Genomic DNA, 20,981 nt, shown 5'->3' with positions numbered 1-20,981 from the left:
CCACAATTGCATCTTGACACCTACTCTCCTACTGATATTTGGTGCCTGTGGTTTCCCACACTCTCTCATGCCTCCAAGACTGTACACACTCAGGCCCTCTTCACCTCTTCCTTTCTGTCCAGGTTTGTTCTATTTCCAGACTCGGATCAACCGTCACCTTCTCTGCCCTTCCTCCTCACATCCTCAGTCTGAAGTAAGTACTGCTTTCTGGGGAATCCCAAAGCATTCTGTACTTCCCTCTGCAGTATAACTTATCACATGTTTGTGATTCACATTACATAGCCATATCCCCCTATGATTTAAGCTCTACTATAAGCTCCGCAAGGCCAGGGGTCATTAATATTCAGTATCAACAGTACCTATCATAGTGCCTAAAACATAGTAAGTGTTCAGTAAGTATATGTTCATTAAATGTGTATAGAGTGAAAGCATTACAAAGCTCTCCCCAGCCTCACCAGCTATGGCACCAGTGAAGTCATAGTAACAATATTAACTCAAAGTCCAGTGAATTGAGGCCTCATCTTTTCATGTTAGATATAAGGCCCTGCAAATACACATGCATATGCACATCATGCACACTCGGTGAAAAGTGCACAGGAACTGCTGACGCATGACTCTTTCTGCTGGCAAGAGCTCCCTGTTCCACCTGACCTCACCACAGTCTCCACTGTTCACAGATGCCCCTTTCTGATGCCTGCACTGGTGCCCTAAAGGTTTTGTGATGGTGCTCCTTGGCAAAGGAGGAGCTGAGAAAATAAGCAGAGAAAGCCCATCTCCTCCATTAAAGGTGCCCCCAAAACAATACAGTTTGTGCTACAATTTTATTACACATCTGTGAATAAAACATCTTTTTATCACTAATCTGCACACTCCTTCTCTGCATGAGGCCCCAGGCAAGATCAGTAGGAGTTGTTGTCTGTGAGAAATCTGAGTACTGGACACTAGGCTGACTCAGTTACTTTTCCCTTCCAAAAATTATGGCATTCTTTATGGAGGAAGTTCATCTGCGTAGTTCCTCTCTCCCTCTGCCCTGCCCCAGTGGTTCAATGGATATGGTTGATTCTCACCTACATCAAACTGGGACACCTGTCCTTACTACACCATGCATCAGACATGTGCTGGCACTGGGTACAAATGGTCAACAAGGCAGACATGCCATCATGCAGGCAACGCAGCATAGAATTGAAAGGCAGGGAGCTGGAGCTCTACCACCTGGGTTTACATCCTGGCCCTGCCATCTTCCAGCCTGTGTGACCTACAGCATAATACTTTAACTTCTCTGTGCCTCAGTTCCTCCATCTGTAAATAGGTGATAATATAGCACCTACTCTATAAGGTTGTTATAATGAACAAGTTAATTCATGTTAAACAGCATTGCCTGCCAACATGTCACATTGCAAGTACTCTATAAAAGTTATCTACTATTATTATAGTCTAGTGGGAGGTAAACAATAAAATAAATAGATAAATAAGCAAAATAATTACTAGTTGTAATAAGTGCTAGGGAGGAAAGGAGCCAGCCACACAAATAGCTGGGAGTGCAAAATTCCTGGCAGGGAGACAGAAGGAACAGCAGCGCAGAGTCCCTGAAACGGAAAGGATTTGGTGAATCATAACTCTTGAAAGAGGGTTCATGAGCTGAGAAGAGCCAGTCGGGCACGGAACAGCACAGGAAGAGGAGAGGGAAGATCAGATTGTGTTAGGCTGATGAGCAGCAGCAGAAAATTTCAATTTCATTCTATGTTAAATGGAAAGCCATTGGAGGGCTTTAAATGTTATCTAATCTACATGTTTTAAGATTACTCTGACTAATGGACTGAAGGGTAAGCAAGAGTAGAAACAGGAAGATAATTAGGAGGTTATTGCTGTTGTCCAGGATAGAGATGGCGGTGGCTGGCACTAGGGGGTGGCAGTGGAGATATAATGAATCAGTGGTCTAGAGTGTTATCTGCAGAGAAAATGCAGTGGACTCTGCAATAGGGCAGAGCCAGCTGAAGCATTAAAGGTTAAGAGAAGGTGAATTATCTCCCTACTGTAACCTGAAAGAGAGAGAGGCCTTTATTAGTAAACATGGCTTTGGTTTTCCATGGAAGACACACAATCACTTTTGCCCACAACACAAAGCAATGATTTACTGGGAGCCTGTCGAGGGTATAGCTCTGGGGTTGGTAGAAATTACTTTGTTCTGTAATAGATGCACAGATAAAGATAACTTCTTTTTCCCTTGATACATGTGCCTGAAACCACTGCTTTTAAGCCATCAAAATTATATTTATAAATCCTCTAAACAATAAAAATGAAAACAAAATAGGCATTGGATATAATAATCATGAGAGAATTAACTGGCATGTTTTAGGTCACTTATAAAACAATAGATTCATATCTGGTAGGTTATATGTGTTTTGTGATATTTTGTGGGGCCTTCTGTTGCAAATATATACAGTATATTTATTAATATTTTATGGAAATTATAATATAATTTGTTTTAAATGATTAGATTGATTTTATATTTTCCTTTGTAAATATTATATATTTATATATTACCATATGCAAGACTGTTTTATATGTTATACTTTTAGTCAAGAATTGTAGCCCTAAAAAGGGAAATGAAATTTCCTTCATGAGAGTTTTTAGAAACCTACTCTGGCAAAAGTGGGGCCTGCTTATGATCTCTGTTTACTTTTCCCTGGCTCAGAGTCACATATAGCAGAGGTTTTAAAATCATTGTTTAGTATCCTCTTTTCTCTGCTCCCAAATAATTGAAGCTTTCTCTCTCATAATCTCTCTTGTTACTAAAAAATAGCATCTAAGAATGCTATTACAAAAACATTGCAAGAGCGAGAAAAACAATCAAATCAAATCAGCATATATTTATCAAATAACTAATACTTGAACTCCCTTTTCTATATATTCCACTTCCAAACTTCATTATTTCATCCAAACTAAAAATAAAGTATATGTGGATTGAGCCACCTAAGGAAGTAAATAGTTACTTAAATAGAATAGGGGAGAGGTATAGTTAGAGAAAAATAAAGGAAAATAAAAGAAACCATCCAAACTTAGGGGCTACTGGCTCCCTGTGCACTTTTCTCAGGATGGCTTTCTTTTATATATATATATATATATATATATATATATATATATAATTTCTTTATTTGAGAGAGAGAGGAGAGAGAGAGCGCACGTGCACACCAGCAGAAGGAGAGGGGGCAGAGGGAGAGAGACAAGCAGACTCAGTGCTGAGCAGGGAGCCAGACATGGGGCTCAATCCCAGGATCCCGAGATCATGACCTGAGCCAAAGGCAGACACCTAACCCACTGAGCCATCCAGGCACCACTCAAGATGGCTTTCAAGAGAATTGGAGCACCTAGCTGGCTCAGTCAGTGGAGCATGTGATTCTTAGGATCAGGGTTTTGAGTCAAGCCCCATGCTGAGTGTTCAGCCTACCTAAAAAATAATAATAAAAATAAACCTCAAGAGAATTAACATTTGTTGCATGTGTGAACTTAGGGAAGACTCAGCTAATGTGAAAGCAAATGACCTTCTTGGGAAGGTCGTGTTTCTTACCATCCTTAGAACAGGTAAATTCAGCACATGGGTGGAATAACACTATGAGGAGAAGAAGCAGAGCCAGCACTGGGGGATTAGGACAGTGTGTGAGAAGGCAAGTCAATTTCCATTTATTCAATCAATGCATAGATAAAGACTAGCAGATGGGAAGCCAGCCAAGGGACTCAAGGTTAAAATATATACTTTGAGTTGAACATTATGCAGACAATAATTCACAAGTTTTTGGCTGTATCAAAATGTCTGAACTAGAAGTTTCTCAAATCCATTGCTAAGCTAGGAATTCTATACACTAAGTTCATAAACATGTAAGTGAGAGGATAGGGTGGAGGGAGACTGCATGTCTCCAAAACGGTCATCCTTCATGTTTATGTGTAGAGGAGAATCTGCTTCTTGGCTAGCTTGATGTTAAGGATCTGTTTCACCCATTTGGTTAATATCCAAAATGGCAGACCTAACTGATTATCTAAGACACTAACTCCTAGGGCCAGACTGAAAACTAGCCAAAGTGCAGGGAAATTATCAAATTAAAAGGAAAGCAGATTCGAAATGGCTATTTTTAAATGGGACACATCATTTTTGAAGGCCAAGGGATAAAATCAGGTTAGGGAAGGAGAGTAGGAGTACAAAGGAATATACTGTTATTAAAAATTCCAACAGAATAACAGGATGCCTGTCCCAAAAATCTGTGCCCCTATAATCTATTATCAACATAGAATCCAGGTAATTCTATTAAACACAAGTCAGATCATGCCCCTCTTCTCTTCTAAACCTTCTAAGGACTTCTGACATCATTCAGAGTAATTGCCAAATCCTGTAGGGCCCCAAGTGATTTAAATGGTGAGGACCAGAAACAGAAGGCTCCATGGAATATTTCCCCCTTTTTTGGCTCCCCAATGTTCTGTACATCCTTCCCAGCTAGGGGAAATCCTCTGCACAGTATGGTGCTTAGAAGGAGGCAGGGCTTATAGCAGTGAAAGAGAGACTGTTCCCTGTCCCCACTCTCTAATCAGCAGAGCAATCACAAGACCCAGGCTAGGCCAATCTGGGTCTGCATTTTTTTTATTATTCCCTCAAGATTCAAAGATGGAAACTATTTGCAATGATGGAATCAAGGATGCAGTGGCTGTCACGTTGTATATGGTGGTAGCAGCACCACCAACAGCAAGCTGTCCATCTTCAGTGGTGCCACAGTAGCATCCCAACTAGACTGTTCTTTTGCATGACTCTGGTGCCTGCTGAGCTTTCTTTGCCTCCTGCCCATTTTCTGAGGCTGTTTCTATAAACTCTCCGTTGACTCTAAAAGTTGCTATGACCTGCCAATAAATTCCTTTTCTGCTTAGATTAGCCAAAGTTGTTTTCTGTTGTTTAAACCCAAGACTCATGACAGGTAAAATGAGCTTTGTTGCACATGGATGAATCTTTGAATATAGAAGGGAAAGGAAAGACTAGAGTCTAGTAGGGTGTGCAGAGAGCCAGCTGGCTCTGAATAAAGTAGACAAAATTGAGTTTCTTGGGGCACCCAAGGAGCGGTGGCCTGGGATGCAATCTTGAAGGAGAGAGAAAAATCTGAGTAACTGGGCTGAGGAACCCATGAAAGAAAGGGATCAGGAAAAAAGTTCTGATGAGCAATAAAAGGAAAGGCAAAGGAAAGTGAAATTGTAAAAGCTTACTCTAAATAGCCTTACTCAAAATAAATAAATAAATAAATAAGCAGCCTTACTCTTGGGGCACCTGGGTGGCTCAGTCAGTGAAGCATCTGTCTTCAGCTCAGGTCATGAACCCAGGGTCCTGGGATGGAGCCCCGTATCAGGCTCCCTGTTCAGCAGGGTACCTGTTTCTCCCTCTCCCTCTCCCTCTGCCTGCCGCTCCCACTGCTTGTGCTCACTCGCCCTCACTCTCTCTCTCTAATAAATAAATAAAACCTTTTTAAAAATAATGATAAATAAAAATAAACAGCTTTACTCTTTAGAATCCCACCTCCTGTCCTGTACCTTATCTGCCCATAATTTCTTTTCTTACTGGAACTGCTCAGTTAAAGTCAGCAGCTCCAAAGCTTCGGGTGAGATGTCATTTGCTACAGCTGAATTAAAAAAAAAAAAAAAAAAAAAAAATCTTTTTAATCAATACCTAGGTAAATCTGACTTAAGAAAAAAAATGCAGTTGAATACAGGTCATGTATTCTGCTTCTACAGGACTATTGACGGCTTTGTCATTTGGTTGAGTAATTGATGTATTTTATCACTTGTTGGCCATTATTCAGAGATCAATTTATTGAAACATGAAACTTTGGAACAGTCAACAAAGAATGCTACATTTCTGAGGTGAGTAGTGATAGGAAGGGTGTAAGTCCCTGCATTACTCAAGTCTCACACCCTCGTCCCTCTCTGGCCCTGTCTCTGCCCCTCAGCATCTTTTCCTAGTCACTTTTCCATGTCCCTGCCTCCTTCCATCTGTGTGCTTCTGTCTAGATCTGCCTGTTTCTGCTTTGTTAACTCCTCACCTCACGTTCAAAAAGGGTTTACTGCATCTCAGAAATAGCAAGAAAACATAGATTCAAAGTAAATAAGAAAGGAAAAGAAAAAGGAAAGAAAGACACAAACAAGGGTCAAAAATGAAACTAATACAAAAATGCATACCAGGAAGCCCTACTCACCAGCAAGGGGACCATCAGTTTTTTGTGTTTTTTTTTTAAAGATTTTACTTATTTATTCATGAGAGACACAGAGAGAGAGAGAGAGAGAGAGAGGCAGAGACATAGGCAGAGGAAGAAGCAGACTCCTCGCAGGGAGCCTGATGCAGGACTCGGTCCTGGGACCCCGGGATCATGCCCTGAGCTGAAGGCAGATGCTCAACCGCTGAGCCACCCAGGTGTCCTGGAACCATCAGTTTTATCCACTCTCCAGCAATCATTTCAAAGATGGAAATACAATTGGTATCCATAAGATAAAATTTTACCAACTGCTCAAGCTTCCTAAATCTGCATAGTAACTTAATTTGTGAAAACGATGCATCACAATGACACAATTTGTCAGAAAATCCCTCCACCTCACAAATGGCCCTGCCACACTTAATAAGCAGAAATAACTGGCAGAGAGTTCACTCACCTTCCTTGGCTGGAAGAGCTGGTTTCTCCGTGTGCTTGATGGGAGTATTGCTTCACACAGCAGGTAATAAATTTGCAGAATTCATTACCCCCAGGAGGAGGTGCAGGCAGGAAATAGAAATGGATTTAAAAAGGATTGGTCAAATTTATACGTGGTGAAGCCATCAGTGGCTCTTATTTTGTTTCCATTTAATAATATTTTATAGTGTGATCAACCCCACCCTCTTACCTGCTATCCTAAAGGGCATCCTTACAGCTCCTTACCTTTCTCTCCAGTGAGATTTTTGATGCTATATATAATACTTTATATATATATTGATTTATATACAGAAATACTCTATTTTTACTTTTTATAGAAATATATTTCAAATTTCACTAACGTTCAAATATAGATGTTTTAACAGTCTTCACATTTTCAACATATAACACCACACAACACATAACTAAATTAATAATTACAGTGCTGCAGTCCCAACTAATACCCTGCTTTAGAACAAATTAACTGTGCTTTGACAATCCAACTGAAGTAAAGCTGACCCTGGGAACATTTAGGAAACTTTCTTATTGTTCAAGGCCCAAAAGGGAGTGAGGAAGGTAATTAGGGTTGGATGAAGCTCCACTGACACTTTGCATGGGCAGGTAAGTCAAGTCTCTGCTGTGTCCTGCAGTAGTAGGTGCCTCTCTATCCTACAATCCTGCCTGCCTGAAAAACGGGAAATACATGGTCAGTCTTTGCAGGAAACCAGCTCTGCTATTACCACTCTAGGGATCACCCATCAACGTGTAGTGTGGCAGTTCTGGGAACCAGTCACTCTTCCCCCACAGGTAGACATCATCGGACATCTGTTCAAAGGCCTCTGAGCATAACAACGGGAGACAGGATTCTGCTGGGCTTCAGGTCACTTTCTTCTCTTCACTTTGGGGAAACCGTGGAGAACTTATCAAGCCCTTGAGCAGCTGGGAAAAGGTAACCAGAAGCCACATCCTCACTGGTTTTTTAGGGAAAGAATTTCTGGGCACCTAGGGAAGGAATCAGTTTCAGGTGTCTTATTTAAACCAGGAGGCTCTGAGGCTCACATTGACAGAGTTCTCTGGCCCTTCTGAATGGGGTGATTTTAGGAGGTGGGAATGAGTGTAGTAAACAGTTTTACAGCAATAAAAATATGCTTTTTCGATGTGTTGGGATTTTCTGTAGCTGCCACTAACATGGCAGAGACAGGTCTCATGACCTAGAATCAAGCCAGGAAAAAGAGGCCGGTACTGCCCTGGTGTACTTTCCCATTAGTCTGACTAGGGCTTGCTCTGAGCCCCATTAAATTGGAATATCACCTTGGACAAATTCCTTAACTCCTCTACATCTTCCTCATCCATAAAATGAGGCAGCTAGACTAGGTTATATTGAAGGTCACTTCCAGCTCCAAGCTCCTTTCTACCTGGCCTGTGGCTATAAAAGGCACTGCTGGTGGGAATGTGAACTGGTGCAGCCACTCTGGAAAACTGTGTGGAGGTTCCTCAAAGAGTTAAAAATAGACCTGCCCTACGACCCAGCAATTGCACTGTTGGGGATTTACCCCAAAGATTCAGATGCAATGAAACGTCGGGACACCTGCACCCCGATGTTTCTATCAGCAATGGCCACAATAGCCAAACTGTGGAAGGAGCCTCGGTGTCCATCGAAAGATGAATGGATAAAGGAGATGTGGTCTATGTATACAATGGAATATTACTCAGCAATTAGAAACGACAAATACCCACCAGTTGCTTCAACGTGGATGGAACTGGAGGGTATTATGCTGAGTGAAATAAGTCAATCAGAGAAGGACAAACAGTGTATGTTCTCATTCATTTGGGGAATATGAATAATAGTGAAAGGGAATATAAAGGAAGGGAAAAGAAATGTTGGGAAATATCAGGAAGGGAGACAGAACATAAAGACTCCTAACTCGGGGAAACGAACTAGGGGTGGTGGAAGGGGAGGAGGGCGGGTGTTGGAGGGGAATGGGTGACGGGCACTGAGATGGACACTTGATGGGATGAGCACTGGGTGTTTTTCTGTATGTTGGTAAATTGAACACCAATAAAAATTAATTAAAAAAAATAAAAATAAAAAATAAAAAGAAGACCCATCAGAAAAAAAAAAAAAAAAAAAAGGCACTGCTAAGGGTGTTCCTGCCTACTACCTGTTAAATTTGCATGATGTTTCTAAGTACTGATTTTTTTCCTGATGGCAAGAAAGCAACACTCATCTCACCAGAATATTCTTGATAAAATGTAAAAATATGTTTCTACAAACATTTGTACTGAGCAAGAATTGCTTGAGGTTTTTAGGGACCTACCAGGAGAGGGTTGGGAAAGCAATTCAGGCTGCTCACTTTCCTTCTGTTTAAAATCAAGATGAGGGGTGCCTTGGTGGCTCAGTCGGTTAAGAGTCTTGACTCTCCATTTCGACTCAGGCCATGATCTCAGGGTCATGAGATGGAACCCCTCATCAGGCTCCATGCTCAGCATGGAGACTGATTGTGCTCTCCCTCTACTTCCCCCACTTCAAAATAAATAAATGAATAAAATATTTTTAAATAAATATAATAAATTAATATAATATAATATAATATAATATAATATAATATAATATAATATAATATAATATATGAACGGGCTCCTCAGTGGCTCAGTTGGTTAAGTATCTGCCTTCAGCTCAGGTCATGATCTTAGGGTCCTAGGATCCAGCCTGGCATCAGGCTCCCTGCTCAGCAGGGAGTCTGCTTCTTCCTCTCCCTTTGCACCCCCTTCATGCTTGCTCTCTCTCTCTCTCAAATAAAAAAATAAGTAAAATCTTTTAAAAAATAAAATAAAGATGAAAAGGACATCCACCTCAAGGTGTTGTAGAGATCAAATGAAATCATATTTAGCCACCATGGTTTCCTGTGTAAACAATGTTATGAATGCTATGGTGAGTGCTACTATGAGGTGGCTATGCTTATCTCTGTGCAGATAAAAAAACTGAGATTCAGAGAAGTGAAGAAAATTCCCCAAGGTTATATAATTATGACATAGTAGATTGGCTTTTAAACACACAAAAATTGGAACACCTGGGTGGCTCAGTGGTTGAGCATCTGTCTGCCTTTGGCTCAGGGGTGATCCTAGAGTTCCAGGATGGAGTCCCACATCAGGCTCCCCAAGGAGCCTGCTTCTCCCTCTGCCTATGTCTCTGCCTCTCTCATGAATAAATTTAAAAAGTATTTATTAAAAAAATAAATAAACACAAAAATTTGACTCCAAATTTCATCCCCTTAACTCAGTATATGTATGAATTGTTTGGCTTTGCAGTCCTCAGTGTGTGTGTGCATTTTGTAGTCAGAAAGAGATGTAAACAAATGATGACTAGCACATACAAGCAATGACTCTAGACAAATAAATTCATTTTGCTAGGCCTTGGTTTCTATATCTGGAAGGATTAAAGGAGATTATATATATATAAAGCACCTGGGGGATCCCTGGGTGGCTCAGTGGTTTAGCCCTTGCCTTTGGCCCAGGGCGTGATCCTGGAGACCTGGGATCGAGTCCCACATCAGGCTCCCTGCATGGACCCTGCTTCTCCCTCTGCCTGTGTCTCTGCCTCTTTCTCTCTTTCTGTGTCTCTCATGAGTAAATAAATAAATTCTTTAAAAAAGAAAAAAAAGAAAAAAAAAAAAAGCACCTAACACAGGCAAACCTTCAACACATGGTGGTTTTCATCCTGAATTTGTAAGTCCCTAAAACAGACCCTAAGAAAAGGGTTTGGATGCAGTAGTTTGTTTGGGAGATGATCCCCAGAAGTAAAAATAAGGAGGTGGGCAAAGCAAGACCAGGAAGGAAGAAGAGTCAACAAAGGATGTATTAGTGGCTCTAGCCCATCTAGACTGTCTGAGAAAATGCATGAAAGCCACCTTAGAATCATCCCATGAAAGCAACGGTATTCAGACTTGAGGACACAGAAGAATCTCCTGGAGGGCTGGTTAACATAGATTGCTGGGCTCCATTCTCAGACTTTCCCATTCAGTACGTTTGGGATAGGGCCCAAGAATTTGCATTTCTAACAAGTTCTCAGATGACGCTGATATCACTGGTTCAGAGGCCACACTTTGAGAACTACTGCATTAAAAGAAGCCACTGGTTTGTCCCCTACTGATTGAGATGCACCATTGTTTGAGAATGAAACTGTCACACACATATTTCCAGACTGACCTACAATGGTGAAGCAAATTTGAGCAGCACCAAAGCAAATTTTCAGGCACAGCAAAAGAGAAACGGGTGCTACAAGTAGGAAGCAACTGTGTCCCACAGCAGCTGATGAACCCAGGTAAGCTGAGGGGTAGGGGCAAGCATCAATAGTATCTGCTATACTTTCTCTTCATTACTGTTGCTGCATTTCTGGCCATTATTAGTCTCTAAACTGAAAAGCTATAGTCTCAAGGTCACTGGTGGAGAAATCTCTGAACCCAATGGCTATAAAGGTGGAAAACTCTCACACCCTGAGGCTGATAGCAGTCATGAAAGACTCTTCTAAGTCAATTTCTTCATCAAATCAAAGAAATGAGGAGGACAGGAGTGAATGAAGGCCAGAGCAATTATCAGTGAGTGACTGCAATGACCACCAGATCCACTATGACCCAACACAAACTTCTGACCCCACTGAGGCACTTCCAGGCTACAAAGAGGATACATTTTACATACAAATCATGCAGAGCTCAGCGCTCTCCCACAAGCTTTTTGTGCCCTGTGGAGAAAATGGCTAACACTGGTGATAAAACGGGACTGCTCCATTATTCTGTTCCGCTGTACATTTAATTGTCAACATTGCAATAGCTTTAACTGCAAATAAGCACAATCTCATTGCCCATCAATTGTTTGATGGGAGGAAAACAGGCAATTTGGAGATGATTCTGAGATGAGAAACATCATTATTATCTTTTCATATGAGGTTTTGTTTTCATTCTTCACTTCCCTCACCCTCTCCTCAGTGATTATATTTTTCCACAAATTCAACATCAAAATACTACAGCCAATACAAAATATTTCAGCATTCATGCGAGTCCTGAGGGTTTCATTTACTAATTTCAGATATCTGTAGTAGCATTTTTTTTCTTTTCTCAAAACACTTAGTATCTCTTAATCCATTCATCCTCATAACAGTGTCTTGAGCTTAGGGAGTTGGAGTACTTTTTGCAAATGAGGAAACTGAGGCACAGAATAGCAAATTGACTTCTCCAGAAACTGACTGGTAGTAATAGAGCTGACGCACACTAAATTTCAGAGTATCACATTCAAATTTGCTCATGCTGTTAGAAAATCTTTGGATATTTAATCAATGAGTATAGAGAATTCCTCATAGCTCCTCTTCCCTTATTCAAGCTAGTAGCAGAACTCTGCTCAATGCCCAAGGAAGACATGTGGTTCAAAAAATAGAATAATTCCTGAAGAATTCTACAAGTTCCCAGAGGATGTAGGAAGGAAAGTACAAGAGCAAGTACAAGACTCTCCCCAGACGAGAAAAGGAATAGAAATTCAAGAAGACTGAAAAGAGAGAGCTGTGTGCTAAATCAACAGGGATCCAGACTCCATTTCCTGGCATCACAGCCAGGGAATAAGCAACATGCTAGGAAGTGCTGTGGGTACAGGACACCCTAGGTACAGACCCTGGACTCACAAAGACTTTCAGAGCCCCAGCATATTTAGGAAGCAATAGTATCCCAACACTTGAAATGATATAGGGACAGAGGCATAGGATGTCTCAGCTTAAAGACAGATGACCCATCATCAGAGGTCCCGCAGTTTCTCCTTATGTCCCAAACATGGCACTAATACATGAAACATTGAACCAAATCCATGAGACAGAGGCCAGGGGTGGGGGGCATTGTAATTGGAGAACCCTCAGAATGGCTGAATTAATTATCTAGCAGAGAAAGAATGACTGAATTATATGGTATAAAGTAAGTGATATTTCACACATCTGGAGTTTGGGGCTAAGCTTCTCATCTGTTATGGTATCTGTTGTTGCTTTGGTACCGGCAACATTCTTGAACAAGAGAGTCTTAGAGAAAACAAGTGAAGAGGCACCTGGGTGGCTCAGTCGGTTGGTTAACCATCCAACTCTTGGTTTCAGCTCAAGTCATGATCTCAGAGTCATGAGACTGAGCCCTGTGTTGGGCTCCAAGCTGGGTGTGGAGCCTGTTTAAGATCCTCTCTCTCCCTCTCCACTCTGCACTCTCACTCTCCCGCTCTCTCTCAAAAGAAGAAGAAGCAAATGGAGGAGGAGGAAGAAGGGGAGAAGGAGGAGATTTATCTGACTCTTCCATCTCAAAATGCTGGAGCCCTCTCGGCACTTTCCTCTGCTGCCTCTTGGTTCCACGGCTGCATCTTTCTGGATGCTTGCTCAAGAAAAACCTTCCACTACTACCATCAGAACACCACCATGTAGTACCAACTAGATTATTTAATTATCATTTTCAGTCTCCTACCCACCCAAGCCCTAGGAGCTATAACACACAAACTTCCATCAGCATAACTTCCATCAGAAGCAGCAGCTCACCATGCAGAAATTCTCGGATGAGGATATAGAAATGGATATAGGAGAAATGCAGGGATCTGAGTAGAGAGAAACAGAGGTAAGGTATGAGCTACTAATGTTCACCAAAATGGACATAGGTTTAAACATGACCACCCCAGTACAGTATAGGAAGAGCATCTTCAAATTCTAGACAAGGCCATTGGGAGTGCTGTAGACATGAGCCATGCAGGACAAAAGGTTCAGAACCACTGCATTATGTTTAATCACAAAGCTTTGGAACTATGGAAAGCCAGGAGAATAGAGTAGATCCTAACTCTACCATTTACATCTGCATGACTTAAGAGGAGAGTCATAGATAATTATTCTCTCACACAGTAATACTGATATTAGCAGCAGCAGCATCTCATCCTCATCATCTCTCCTACTACTACTTACAGCTAGTACTTGCTGACAATTTCTCATGGAACAGACATTATTTTAAATGCCTTTAAGCTGCACACAAATGTTTTGTAGTATCCTTTTTATCACAAGGATCTAAGGCTCAGAGAGGTTAAATGGCTTGCTCAACAAGAGAATCAGTTGTCTAAAGAGAGCAAACCCTGTACTGTGAAATGAGAGCTCCGAACCACACTGCTATTCTCTGCATAGAGGCATAAGGAGGATTTTAGGAGACAATCCAGGACTGCGTTACATATACTATAAAGCCCTGCAAAGGGGATATATAATCATGGGAAAACCAAGTTCCTTCCCAATTCATGGAGTACTAGTCAGGGTTCTTGGTTGCAAATATGTAACATATATCCCTGCAAACCTAAGCAGAAAGGGAATTTACCCAAAGGATACTGAATGATGAAGAGCTATAGAAAGCCTGGCAACAACACTAGGCTGAACACTAAGGGCAGTGAGCTACAGTGAGGACCCTACCATAAGAACAATCCACTCAGGACCCACCACCATCACTCATTGGCCCCAATCATTGACCATGGCTCATTGAGCTTTGAGCTAAACCCTCCCTGCCATGCTGCCTAACTAACTCAGTAATGTCAGGTTTACTCCCATCGGTAGTGAAATGAAAGAGAGAGGCCAGGCAAAAGTTGGTCGAAACAGGCTTTTAATGGGACAGGCTCTCGGGCGAGGTTCCAGGCCCACAGGAGAGGAAAAGAGTGGGGAAGTCGCGTGGAGGGGAGGGCAAGCGGGCTTTTTAAGGGGGGAGGGGTAAGGGGTTGTGTGTCTGTCCGGGGTGATAGGTGTTAGGCATATTACCGGTGAAACTGGCATGAGGCAATAACTGCCCATGTCCTTATGTGGGGTCTGGGCAAAGTCCGGTTCAGGTTTCCTGCATAGGTCCTGTGTCCCCTTGATGACTGTCCCCAAGCGGTCTGCTGGTGATGGGAAAGTTCTGAGGTGGGGGCAACAAGGTGGGGGTCTGCCGTTTTGTTGGTATCTCCTGATCCCCCTTGATCCCACAGCCCAACATTCCGATCCTTTTGTTTTTATAGGGCATCGGTTCAGATCTGGCTACTTCCTGCTGAGTAGGGGGCTCGTGGGGTCCCTCAGAGTGGGCAAGCAGGAGTAGGGGTGTAGGAGGAGTTGGTTGACAGATACTCGAGACATTTGGCGAATCCGTTCCTGTTTCACTGATGTAGTAGCAGCATTCTTTGTTGAGAAACAGGCAGGCTCGGCCCTTGTCTGCGGTGAGGAGGTCCCAGGCACGTGGGTTCTGCAGGGTCCGCCGGGCCACTGAGGTTCCCTGGCATTGGAGGGAAGCCAGACTCTGCCAGGCCTCGGCCATTTGAAGCCTTTCAGATGGGTCCCTGGTGGCATCTGCGGAGTGGATTAGACCCCCCGTCCCCGATTCCGTGGCCACCAGGGTTGAGGCCTGGGAGACCCGATAACTAGTAGGAGAAAGATCACTCGTTTCTGCTTTTACGGGGGGCTGGCGAGGAGGGCTACTTCCGCCTGACTATAGATAGTTAATCGGGGAACCAGGGAGACAGTCAGACAGGAGAGAGGCAGAGGTATGGAGAGATTTGGAAAGGGTGCCATTGCTCCAGAAGAAACTGCCAATAAGACCGTGATGAGAGGTAACATTTGACAAAGTGACGTTGCAGAGGGAAGAGTTAGGGGTGGAAGAACAGAAAGGGAACTGGTAGGAGAAGGGGCCCTGGTCCTGAGCTGGATTAGCCTGTAGGTGGGTTTGGAGAAGTTGTTCCTGTGCGTGTACGTGTGAGTTTGGTTACTTAGGGCGGTTTGGAGAAGTTAAAGCACACACCCAAATAGGATTAAAGACCTGATAAAAGGCAAAACATAGAAACTGGTTTTTGTGGGCAGGCAAAGAGAAAACAACCCTTTAGATTTTCTTATCAAGAGCAGACCAACAAATCAAGAAAACTCTTGAATAGAAAGCAGACTTTCAATCTTATACCCAAGTACTTCCAGTCACTTCTATCTTAGTCTGTCCTGACCACACCTAAAATTCCTTTCCAAGGATTTCCCTTCACAAACCTTCTACACCTTCCTTTGCATTCAGAATTTGTCCCAAGCCATTTCTTTCCAGTCAGTCTCATTTAGGACAAAATTGCTTTCTTTTACCTTGAACAGAAATATATTCCCATCCCTTATATTTTTCTTACACATCTTCTACTTTTCTACATACAGAGTTGCCTCCCTTATTCCCATTAGTCTTAATTATATTTAGCAGAGTTTTTCACTCTTAGAAGCCTTAGTCTCCAGTGAAAACTAAGGAGTAACAAATTTTGAACTGTCACACCAGAACTCTTTAGACGGCAAATTTATGAAACAGTGAAGTACAAAGCATGTTCACCAACAGATTCGAGTATCCTTAGTTCCTTTGCAATCAGAAGTCAAAAGCACAGACTGATGTCCATTAATCAATGCTTCAGCACTTTATCCTGTTTGGAAAAGACCTAGATGTCCAATGAATTTAATCCCATTTATCATCCAAGCCTAACTTTAAGGTTTCAGGTTACCAAAGACTTTGAAAGGTATCTTAACATCCTATGAAACTTGGAAACAAGACAATTAACCATCATTTTAGCCATTGTTTTTTACTAACAAATTGCAAAGAGATAACAGAGCCTATATGACCTTCAATAAACCTCAATAGAATAAAATTTTCAGGCTTAGTAGTGTTAATTTTCAAGACCTATGTTAGTTAAACCAACAAATTTAGTTTAAGTGCATACTATGTCCCACCTGGATCCACTTAAAGTCAATTAAAGTCAATCAATTTGCTCCCCATCGTCAATTTTTACCTGAGACACTGGTGGGGAATCTGGAGTGGGCAGTGTTAAGTCCAGGGGGTGTTCTTCTTGCTCCTGGATGGTGAGGGGAGGAGGAGCCCTTGCACCTGAGGCACTGAGGATGGCCTAGAGCCAGCTATGCAGGCCATACCCGGGTGCTGCAGGAACAGGAGGAGGGGGAGGGAGAGGGGGAGGCAGAAGAGGGGAGGTGCTGCCGGAAGGCAGAGAAAGGGCTCCTGGTTCTAGAGCACATCAGCTCCCACAGAGGAGCAGACCCAGGTTTTCCCACCAACAAGGGGGAACAGGCGGTCCACGTTGGACCTGAGAAGACAAGGAATTTGCCACGAAACAAAGGGAGTTTTGGCAGCTGCTTGGGAATATTCCTTAAAGTCTCTGGCTCCAGGCAGACCAACCCCAGTTGGCTCCAATTATAGCCTTGCACCGGGAGTGAAGGAGAAAGACCAATGGAGGCCTGGAGTTTGTGTGGGATATCCCAGCCGAGGAGAGGAGCTGGGCAGGAAGGGATTATAAGGAAGGAATGTGAGAAGGGGAACCCATCCAGGCTGCCAGGAGGAGTGGGCGGTCCGTGGAGTAGAGGAGGCGCCGCTCCTGGAGAGGGGAAGCTGGCCCCGGGGAAGGCAGAGCGGGGTAGGCCGCCCCCTGTCCACAGGACTTACCGCCACCTGGGGCAGGACCTGGGCTCGGCCTGGGTGGGGGGCGCCGGGTGTGGGCCCGGCAGTGGCCGCTGGAAGGCTGGACCGGCTGGACTTAGGCTCAGGGTCTCCTCCGCGAGTCCGGGCAGGCGGATTCCCAGTGGCCCCTCACTCGACAGTGGGGCGCGCCGCGTTGGGACATCGCGGGCCCAGCGTCCCTGCTGCAAGCCCCAGGCGGGTGCGGGCCCCCCCCCCCTTCTGGGCCTCCCGGAGCCCGCGGGCCGCAGGTGCCACAAGGCGGGGCTCTGGAGTTGGACCTTGGCCGGAGCCTGGCCTGCCTCTGAGGCTCAGCCGCTTCCCCTCGGGTGTTAAAGACCTTAAATGCCCTTTCTCCCGGTGGGGAACGGGAGCTGGAGGACCTCCTCGGCCTTCGTTAATGACACGGGTCGCCCAGACAGCGGCCCCGCCGCAAGGCAGGCTCCTGGCGAGCGCACTGGTCCCGGCCCAGGGAGCCTATTAGGGTCCCGGAGCTCATCAGAGCTGGCGGCCGGGCCGGGCCGGGCCGGGCGAGGCCCCCGCGTGCCGGCAGGAGGCAGGGGCCGTGAGAGCCGCGCGGCACCCAGGGCGGGCGCCCCAGCACCCACCGCAGGCCGCACCGGCCGGGCAGCAGCCTGAATACGCCACCTCCCCTCCGGCGTGAGGCGGTGGCCGGGACTGCGTGCAAACCTGCCAAGTCAAGCACTGAATTCCTGGACATAGTTCCCCGGGTTGGCAGAGCAAGAGCCCAGCCCAGTTTTTCCATTTGGGAAAAGTCCTGGGGCGAGAAAGGAGCGTGGCCCCGAAGGGCCCCTCCAGCTCCCGCCACCTCTCGCAGGGGGCAGGCCAGGTCAGGGGAGGAGGAGGCCTTGTGGGATTTTGTGCACGTGGAGATCGGAGGGGAGGTTGGAGGGGAGGTAGGGGGTGAGGGTTGGGGTTCAGAAACAGTAAAGAAGTGTGTGGCTGGGAGGCAGGAGGAGAAGGAGAGGGGGCAGGGGGGAGGGCTGGCATTCCCCAGTAGGTGGGCAGGCCAAGGTCTCAGGAGACTCGGAGGGAGGGGAAGGGGGAAAGATTCGGGGGCTTTTGGAGCTGAGGGAATAGGTGGAAGGGAGGGAGGCAGCTGCACCTGCGCCAAAAGGACCTGAGTGATAGAGCATGGGGAGCAGAGGGAGGGACAAGAGCAGAGGTCCCAGAAAGCCTGCACGTATGGAACCTCAGTCCACTTGCCCTGGCGTCTACAGAGATGGTCCAGGTCCATGAGAATTTGCTAAGACGGCGTTTTCTGAGGTCCTGTGAGAACTCCAGAGTTTCAAAATTGGCCAGTAGACAACCCAATGGAGTTTTGGGGTCAAATTTGTATTGGGCAGTTCCCATGATTCCATTCTAAGTGCTCATTCAAAAGCAGTTGATCGGCCACCCTTATGTCACAGGCTCATTCCCTACCTTGCTAGAGATCTGTAACTGTCAACTCTTGCCACAATAATGCTATATAACAAACCACCCCAAAACCCAAGAGCTTATAGCGACAAGCATTTACTTTCTTGGCTCACTACAGGTCAGCTGGAGTAGCTCTACTTCAGACTGCAAATCAGTCAGGATCAGATCTGCTCCATGAGTCTCTCATCTTCCTTGGATCAGAAGCTAGATGGCCATGTTTATCTCATGTACGTCATCAGTGCAAGAGCATAAACTGAAATACCTGATGCCTCCTGAGGCCCTGACTTTAAACCAGCATACTGCCACTTCCACAGATACTCCATGAGCCAAAGCAAGCCACAAGTTGTATGACCAGTCCCAACATCAATAGGGAAATACACTCTCCTCACTTTAATGGGAGAGACTGCAAAGTCACATGATAAAGGGCATGGATGTACAGAATTCTAACACAAAAATGTGTAATATATTGTGAATTCACTCTATCACATGGGCCAAAAAGAAGGAATGTGCTTCTGTTCCCCAAAGAGTGGAAAGGGTGTTCAGCTTCTACTCAGCCACTACTCATTCTAAGGAAGAGGCCTTCCAGAGACAAGAGGACCAGACTAAGAAACCTCAGAAATGAGAAATCCTCTCACTTCACACAGTGAGTTATAATCTCAACCCAAGGTCCAGCTTAGGGTCAAAATTTTATTGCAAGTTTTTAAAGAGGTGGACTTATTCAGTATGTCTCAGCCTGTGATACCCATCAATTGTATTATTTCCCTGGATGATTTTTTCAATTTTTATTAGAAATGACAGCTTTTTTATTAAAAAAGGCAGGAAATATATTGAAGAAAAATACAAGCAACAATAATCAGGTGTTAAAGGATATGAAAGTCCTATCTTATGATAGAGAACTAACCATATCTTTAGAGGATTTATAGTTTGAGTGGTTTATTAAATCTGACACCAGGCCTGTAATTACCACCAATTATTTGGTCATAGTGTCAGTTCCATTTAAAGTGAAAAAGATAGTGATGGCAACAGCTTATTTTTAATAACTGATTTCAGAGAAAACCATTTTATGTCCAATTGCTACTTCTTCACCTTCTGATCTCCAAATAAAAGACTTGTACCTGTGGGGTTACTGGTGTGAACCCCAACTCAGGAAAGCAGCCACAAGATGCTATTATGGGCTGACAGTAAGGTGTATATTTACTCCACTGCTCATCCACCCTATAAACACATGGGTGCATCCACTGGGTGCTGGCCCCTACAGTAAATTCCTCCTAAACACGCTGCATTCAACTGAAATGCTGAATCTGAAAAATCTCACCACATTACTAAGAGGGCCTTCATTCTCAGAGCAGGAAGAGACTTCATAGAGTCTTCTGTTGTGGTGCTTATGTATGAGGAAATGCATCCTTCCAGGTCTATGAATCCGCTCCCTCTTTACTCACTTAAAGAATTGAGTGCTTTTGTTTGGCTGTTGAAAGCTGCCATCCTTGGGGACAAATGGCTTTCAAGTCCCAAGAGTGCTAGCAGGACAGCGTCTTAACCGTCACGCACTAGTCCCTGAGCCAGGGAGGGGAGTAGAACTCCAAATACAAAGTTGCCAAATATAAATGAAGTTACCTTTTAAAAATCCGCTTTTCTTTCTATTTCAAGATAAATGAAGTTACCTTTTAAAAATCCGCTTTTCTTTCTATTTCAAGATACAATCTCCCGCAATCTGTATCAAACGTATGTAATTTAGGGACTAAGTATTTATATACACTTCTACTTCGAGGTGCTTGTGTTTGATACTATGTTCAAATGCCACAGCCACCCACCAAGTTTTTTGCTTGATTTTGCTTCAATTTTTCCCCTACACCCTTAACTTTCTTTTATGATTCTGGAGTTTAAACGACAGCAACTATGAAAACCCAGAAAGTGTAAATTTAAGAAGTTTTAACCATCTAATCCACTGAGGTGAGTGGATAAATAAGGTGTCAAGATTCAATTTTGACATAAAGAGTGACTACTGATAGGAGACTCGACTGAGGTCATCTTTTCCAAATGTTGTCAGTGTGATGGAGTAGGAGAGAAAGGAGAGATGAGGGAAGGAGGAGGACATTAGGGGGAAGTCTGTATATTCTCATTTAAGCAGACAAGCAACCAAAGACTAAGAGAACCTTTAAGCCTTTTGGTAAAGGCTTCTCACTGGAGGCAACACATGTCATCGTCTGTCTCAAGCTCCGAGCCTCTCTTCAGCGTGAACACAGCTGCTTCAGGAGACAGAGACTGAAATAGAAAACCAGCCATGGTGATGAAATGTGACAACTTGCTTCAGAAAAGACATGTTTGATGTGTTTTCCAACTGGATGTTTCTAAAATTTATGGCAGTTTCAGA

The 20,981-nt window shown here is 44.0% G+C and overlaps 1 long non-coding RNA gene across 5 annotated transcripts in view; it reads right to left on the bottom strand.

Moving 5' to 3' along the window:
* LOC112920035 (uncharacterized) overlaps nt 1-20,981 on the bottom strand; it is a 235,764-nt gene that overhangs the window by 144,700 nt on the left and 70,083 nt on the right. For 3 of the 5 annotated variants that reach the window (XR_011997374.1, XR_011997377.1, XR_011997373.1), the window contains one exon: nt 20,764-20,872. The exons of the other annotated variants lie outside the window; for them this stretch is intronic. This is a non-coding gene — a long non-coding RNA (uncharacterized lncRNA). The remainder of the gene's footprint in view (nt 1-20,763; nt 20,873-20,981) is intronic. 5 annotated transcript variants of the gene reach the window in all.

This window comes from Vulpes vulpes, chromosome 15 (genome assembly GCF_048418805.1).
Source record: "Vulpes vulpes isolate BD-2025 chromosome 15, VulVul3, whole genome shotgun sequence".
Lineage (NCBI taxonomy): Eukaryota > Metazoa > Chordata > Mammalia > Carnivora > Canidae > Vulpes > Vulpes vulpes.
The sequence above is the reverse complement of the archived record's forward strand: the minus strand, read 5'-3'. Positions and strand labels throughout refer to the sequence as shown.